This window comes from Chamaea fasciata, unplaced genomic scaffold (genome assembly GCF_029207755.1).
Source record: "Chamaea fasciata isolate MVZ Bird 193981 ecotype frontalis unplaced genomic scaffold, bChaFas1.0.hap1 SCAF_18, whole genome shotgun sequence".
NCBI lineage: Eukaryota > Metazoa > Chordata > Aves > Passeriformes > Sylviidae > Chamaea > Chamaea fasciata.
Genome location: NW_027094103.1, coordinates 839,867 through 846,253, shown reverse-complemented (window position 1 = coordinate 846,253; position 6,387 = coordinate 839,867). Strand labels below are relative to the sequence as shown.

Sequence of the window (6,387 nt, the reverse complement as noted above, 5' to 3'; positions counted from 1 at the left end):
GGAATGACCATGGGCTCATCCCTGAGGAATGACCAGGAGTTCATCCCTGGGGAATGACCCAGGGCTCATCCCTGAGGAATGACCAGGAGTTCATCCCTGGGGAATGACCCAGGGCTCATCCCTGAGGAATGACCAGGAGTTCATCCCTAGGGAATGACCCAGGGCTCATCCCTGAGGAATGACCAGGAGTTCATCCCTGGGGAATGACCCAGGGCTCATCCCTGAGGAATGACCAGGAGTTCATCCCTAGGGAATGACCCAGGGCTCATCTCTGAGGAATGACCAGGAGTTCATCCCTGGGGAATGACCCAGGCTCATCCCTGAGGAATGACCAGGAGTTCATCCCTAGGGAATGACCCAGGCTCATCCCTGAGGAATGACCAGGAGTTCATCCCTGGGGAATGGCCAAGTGTTCATCCCTGGGGAACGACCAAGGGCTCATCCCTGGGGAATGACCAGGAGTTCATCCCAGAGCATGCTGGACCTGAGGATCCACCCCTGAAGGGAAAGACACTGAAGCCATCCTGTCAACATTCCCAAACAGGACAGCTCCAGACTCCTTCCAGTCCTGTGGTCCCCTCCACAAAGCAAAAGCCAAGCCTGTTCCTGTGCTTTTTCCTGACCACCATCACAGACCTGGTTGAGGGGAGGCTGCACCCACCTCTGCTGGGAAGCAGCTTCCCAATCCCCATCCGGAGGGGGGGAAGCAGCAGTGAGTCAGGAAGTGTTGAAGAGGATGGGAGGAGCAGTAGGTGGAGCTGGTGAAAATATTCAAAAAAAGAGCTAAATTTTATTATGATGAGAAATGAAGTTTTATTGAGATTAAAAAAAAACCAACCAAACAAAAAACCAACAAAAACCCCAAAACAAAACAAAACAAAAAAACCCAGAAGAAAGTGATGATCCAGAGAAAATGCCACAGTCTGAGGGGATTACAGATTAAATTAGTCCAAATTTTAATTCTTAAACTCTCAGTGCAATTCCTAATGCTGGCAGTGCTGAGCTGCCTCTTGCCCTGAGAACCCATCCCAAATGTCCTCTTTCTCTGAAAGCTCTTTCCTGGCATCTCATGGGGTGGGGGTTTGCAGTTTTGAGCACTATTAATAAATCATCAGGACTTGAATGGAAAATAATGGCTTTGTCCCCATCCCACTTGACTGGGGCCATGAACCTCTGCAAGGGCCAGGAATCTTTTTACCTTTGGCACATGACTGAAGATGAACCTCCACTGCATCCACTGTGGGTGGATCCAACACCCTCTTATCACACATGATTTGTATGAAATGGCCTTCAGATATGAACAAAAAACCCCAAGAATAAATGCAAGGCACTAAAGCACAGGCACATCCCTCTGCCCTGAGCTGCTGCACACATCCTGCTTGTTTCCTTCTTGGCTTCATGGAACTCCAATGCATCCGTGGCTCTGGGACTGTAGGATTTGCAGCGTGGAGAGGAGGGTAAATCCCCTCCTGTGGGGATCCCACAGGGATTAGGGATGCTCTGCCAGGCGTAGATTCCTGTGCCTTCCAACAGCTGCATTAACCTTGTCCTACAGGGACTGAATCCCAAACTCCCTCACCCCCTGCAGCCCTGGATGAGCCACCACCATCCAGGTCCCCTGTACCTGGAGCTGTCAATGAGCAGAGTCTGCTGCTCTGCAGGTGCTCCAGGGCCTTCCTGGAGTGCTGGATCCACTGCTGCCAGCACAGGGAGACCTCTGCCATCTCCAGGGCCTCAGGGACTGAGCTAGAGCAACCAGGAGGTCCAGAGGTGAGCTTAGGGCCAAGGGAAATCATGGAATGCCAGAATGGCTTGGCTTGGTAGGGATCTTCAAGTTCATCTCATTCCAACCCTGCCATGGGCAGGGACACCTTCCATTACTCCGTGGTGTTGGTCTGGTGGAAGTTTCTCACCCAGCGTCTCTGAAGCTCTGACCCACAGATACAACCTGGCAACCTTGGCAGCAGCCCTAAAGCAGCATCTCCTGCAAAGTGCCGTCCCTCACACTGACCTTCCAGTAAAACCTGGCCCTGAATGTCCTGCAGGGCCTGCGGAGCTCAGCAGGGAAGATTTTCCAGCACCCAAACTGCTCCCAGGAGCCGCAGACCAAGTTGAAAATGCTCCTCAGCCCCTGCAAATGAAATGCTGCCGATTTTTTTTTTCCTATTATTATTTTTACACTTCCTCTTTACAAACCTGTCTCAGCACGGCAGAGAAGCTGCCACCCACTTCCAACAGATTGAATCCTGTCCCTGATGTTCCCAGGACTCCCCAATCAGCTCCAAACTAATTGATGCCTGCTCAGGCATCCCGGTGCTTCCTTCACATCCTCACACGTCACTTCTGCTGCTGCCTAAGGGAACTTTCCTGGTGACAGACAGGCTCCTGGCTCCTGCAGAGCTGCAGAGCTCTCCACACAAGAAAATTCAATATTTAATTGGTCTTTCTTGGCTCTGTGGACCCTTCCTTAATGTAATGTTCAGCAGAATCTCCCAGCTGGATGACTGCATCCCAGGCAGGCATTGGGAATCCACAATATCCTCAGGGTGGCCTTTCCACGGGGCATGGCCTGGACTTGAATTTTTAGCTCAAAACTGCAAATCCCCACTCCATAAAATGCCAGAGAAGGACTTTCAGAGAAAGAGGACATTTGGGACATGTTCTCAGGGCAGGAGGAAGTTCAGCATTGCCAGTGTTAGGAACCGCACTGAGAGTTTAAGAATTAAAAACTGGAAAAATTTATTCTGTAATTCCCTCAGATTGTGACATTTTCTCTGGATCAACGCTTTCTTTTACATTCTTTTTTAAAAATCTCAATAAAGCCTTATTTCTTTCTCAAGTCTTTCAGAGTTTGGGCTCTGTCTGCAGTGAACTCCTCTTTGCTCCAGAGAGTCCTTCATCGGTTCTCTCCTCTCCCACCTCTCCTTTGAATGACTTTCCTGTGGGGAAAAAGCTTTCCCAAGCTCCAGGAAAAGCAGTCATTCTCAGGAACATTTTAATTTGTCATAAATACTCTAATAAATCGTGTAGGATTCCCCCCCCTCCCATCATAACAGAAAAAATGTGGGTTTTTTAGAAGTTTTTTTTCTAATTCCAGGGTTGCCAGTGATTCTATCAGCCCTTTGTTTGCTGTGCTTCATCTTGGAGTGATATTCCCTCATTGCAAAGCTGCTGAAAGCTTGGATCAGGCATCTGAGGATGGAAGGGGGGCCAAGAGGTGCTGGCTCAGAAGATAAAGTGCTGACCTGTCTCCTGCAGGCTGCCAGCTCCTGGTTTCACTCACACCGAGGTAAAAGCGATGTGCACGAGCGGCTGCAGACCTACAGCACCTGGTAAAGAATGATGAAATATTTATAAGCTGAGAGTGCTTAAAATCCCCCCTCAAAGCCTTCCGCATGAGAACTGACAACGGCACTGTCCTGAAGGACTGACAAAGGAGGAGTTTACCTACCTGGGGCTGTCCAGCAGGAGAATAGTTTGGGAGAACCTTGGTAAACCCAGGGTTCTGCACTTTAAACTAAGCCTTGCCCTATTAACCACCATTTATGTCATTATCATTACATAATTACCTTGATTAAGTACAGAGGTGCACATCTGTGAGAACTCCCACGGGCTGCATGGATAGACTCTGTGGGATACCTGGAAGAACAGCTGGACAATTTTTCAGGTAAAGAAGCCTAATGGGGAGATAATTCCCAGGAAAATGGTTTGTCTGAAGAGCCAGGGCCCAGCATCTCTCAGGCTGTGAAAATTATCCTTGCTCCTGAATGGAACAGGAAATACACAATTAAAATACAATAAACTTGTCAAGGTGGATAAAATCAATGGCTTTAAACTGAAAAAGAGCAGGTTCAGATCAGACTTTGGGCAGGAATTGTTCCCTGGGAGGGTGGGCAGGCCCTGGCACAGGGTGCCCAGAGCAGCTGTGGCTGCCCCTGGATCCCTGGCAGTGTCCAAGGCCAGGCTGGACATTGGGGCTTGGAGCAGCCTGGGACAGTGGGAGGTGTCCCTGCCCATGGCAGGGGTGGCACTGGATGGGATTAAAGTCCCTTCCAGCCCAAACCCGTCTGTGATTCTGTGTTTTGTAGCCTTTGGCTTTTTTTTCCTCCAAGTTGCCCCCTGTTTTTAGGGAACTGCTCAGGGAACTTTGCTGCTCCCCCAACATGTGGTGTCAGTCTCTGTCTGGCTGAGCCCTTGATGCAGCAGGATGGGTGAATCCTGCACAAAGTCAAAGGATTCAGCTGAGAGGGAGATTCAGCAATGAAACAGGGCAGCTGAGGCTGGAGACAATGAGGGTCACATTTGTTTGGCCTGTTCTGATGGGGATTGTTTCTGAGTAATACCAACTCTTCTTGCCAGAATTTGCAGGCTCAGCCTTCACCTGAACCTTTGAAGCTGCCTCGGAGTACAGGGAATGAATAAAGATGACCTGCATGGAAGTGGCAATTTGGCTGTGCAGCAGCGGCAGATCCTTTGGCTACAGGCTCCCCACCCTCACAGGGAACAATTCCTTCCCAATCTCCCATCCATCCCTGCCCTCTGGCAGTGGGAAGCCATTCCCTGTGTCCTGTCCCTCCATCCCTTGTTCCAGGTGCCGCTCCAGCTCTCCTGGAGACCCTTTAGGCTCTGGAAGGGGCTCTGAGGTTTCCCTGAATCTTCTCTTCTCCAGGCTGGACATTCCCAGCTCTCCCAGCCTGGCTCCAGAGCAGAGGGGCTCCAGCCCTCTCCTAGAGTGCAGTAGGGGATGGGGAGGTCCCAGATGTGACTTCTTCCCCTTCCTCTTGCTCTTGCTCCACTCTTTGCCCCTGGAGGATCTGCTTTTTTGGGTTTGGGGGGTTTCAGTTTGAATAATAATCAGGTAAAGCATGAGAGAAGGAGGGAGGAGATACTCTGCATCCCTCCTGGCTCTGGGAACATCAGTTGTGGGGCTGTGCCTCTGTGTGGCAGATAAATGTAGCTTTGGCCTCTGAGCTCATTCCCAGAAAGTCCAAGGAATTTGGGACACTGAAGGCTGGGGCAAGAAAAGGGGACCTGTGGTCAGTGAGGCTCCCAAAGGAGAACAGAGCGGTCAGGAGGGAGCTTTCCTTGACCACCATAAAAGGTGAGTCAGTCCTAGGCAAGGCGCACAACACTCGGGAATGGTCTGAACCTGTGACTGAGCAGCACTTGGCAGACTGGGAAGACTTAAGAGAGGCACAGCGATGCTCTTGCCAATTTTGTGCGGTGACCTTTCCCAGGCTGAGCTTCCCTCTGAGTGCTTCCCAGTGAATTTTTCCCCCTGTTAATCTGGAAGAAGTCAGGTAGCTTTAAATTCCCTCATTTTATTTAATGGAATAAAACCTTGCCTTCATCACCATTAGCCATGATCCCTTGAACCCAAAGCCCTCGTTTCTCTGCTGGCCCAGCAGTGTCACAGCTCCTCCTCGGAGGTCCATGCTGGAGTTTAAGCCTTGTTAGCCAGCCCTGCTCCTGTTCCACACGGCTGCCTTTCCCGGCAGGAGAATTCCCACTTTCAGCCACATTAAGTACCAGCAGGGCAGCTCATCTTGTTAGTGGGATTAGAGCTGGAATTACACCAGAACCCACAGTTATGACAAATCTACTCCCCAAATTAATGACAGAAAATTAGCACTTGTCCTGAGCCTTGGTTGGCCAGGCAGGCTCCTGAACTATTTGGCCCCGTGTTTGTCACTGGGATTGGCTCCTCTTGGTGTGAAGGTGTGAGGAGCCAAGGAAAGCAGCTCCTGGTGGAGAGGAGCCAGATTCCTGCCAGATCCCAGGTGTCGACAGCTCTGCATCACCAGGGATTGCCCAGGGAGCCCTGATCGACCCCTCCAACTTCCTGCAAGCAGAACCGGGAAAAGCAGCAGTGGGATTTTAGGAAACTGGACGAAAGGTGCATGGCCTGGAGGAGGGAAGGATTAAAGTGGGGTCCTTCAGGTCCAAACTGGGAGCCAAACCTGTGTGAAGAGGAAAAGATGTTCTCCTACAACAGGAGGGTCCTGCTGGAGCCTGAGCTTGGCAGCGACCATGGCAGGAACGCGGGGAGGCACCAGGACAAGCTCCTCCTCCCAAGCTCAGCGTTCCACCTGACATTCCCCAGATATCCATGCTGGACACCCTTTGGATGGTGCCATGAAGATGAGGATGAGGATGTCTAAGGCAGGGTTATGGAAGGTGAAAATAACCTGGATAAAATCCTCTGCTGTGGGATTTCCATACAAACCCTGGTTCCCCTCGGGAACAGCCCCTTCCTGAGGGTCACCACCAGTGCAAAGCCCTCTCCTGACAGATCTTTCTCTCCCTCCCTTCCAAGATGCCCTGACTCACCCAGGACATGGATCTCATGTTTCAGTGGGCAATTCCCAGTTGCAGCACCCAGGATCA

The 6,387-nt window shown here is 50.9% G+C and overlaps 1 long non-coding RNA gene across 1 annotated transcript; it reads right to left on the bottom strand.

Annotated features, from left to right (window-relative positions):
* Window positions 1–626: 626 nt before the first annotated feature.
* Window positions 627–3,502, bottom strand: LOC136298683 (uncharacterized). Its single transcript, XR_010723350.1, has 3 exons — window positions 3,452–3,502; window positions 3,246–3,329; window positions 627–758 (listed from the first exon to the last, which is right to left on the bottom strand). It is a non-coding gene; the product is annotated as an uncharacterized lncRNA (long non-coding RNA).
* Window positions 3,503–6,387: the final 2,885 nt, after the last annotated feature.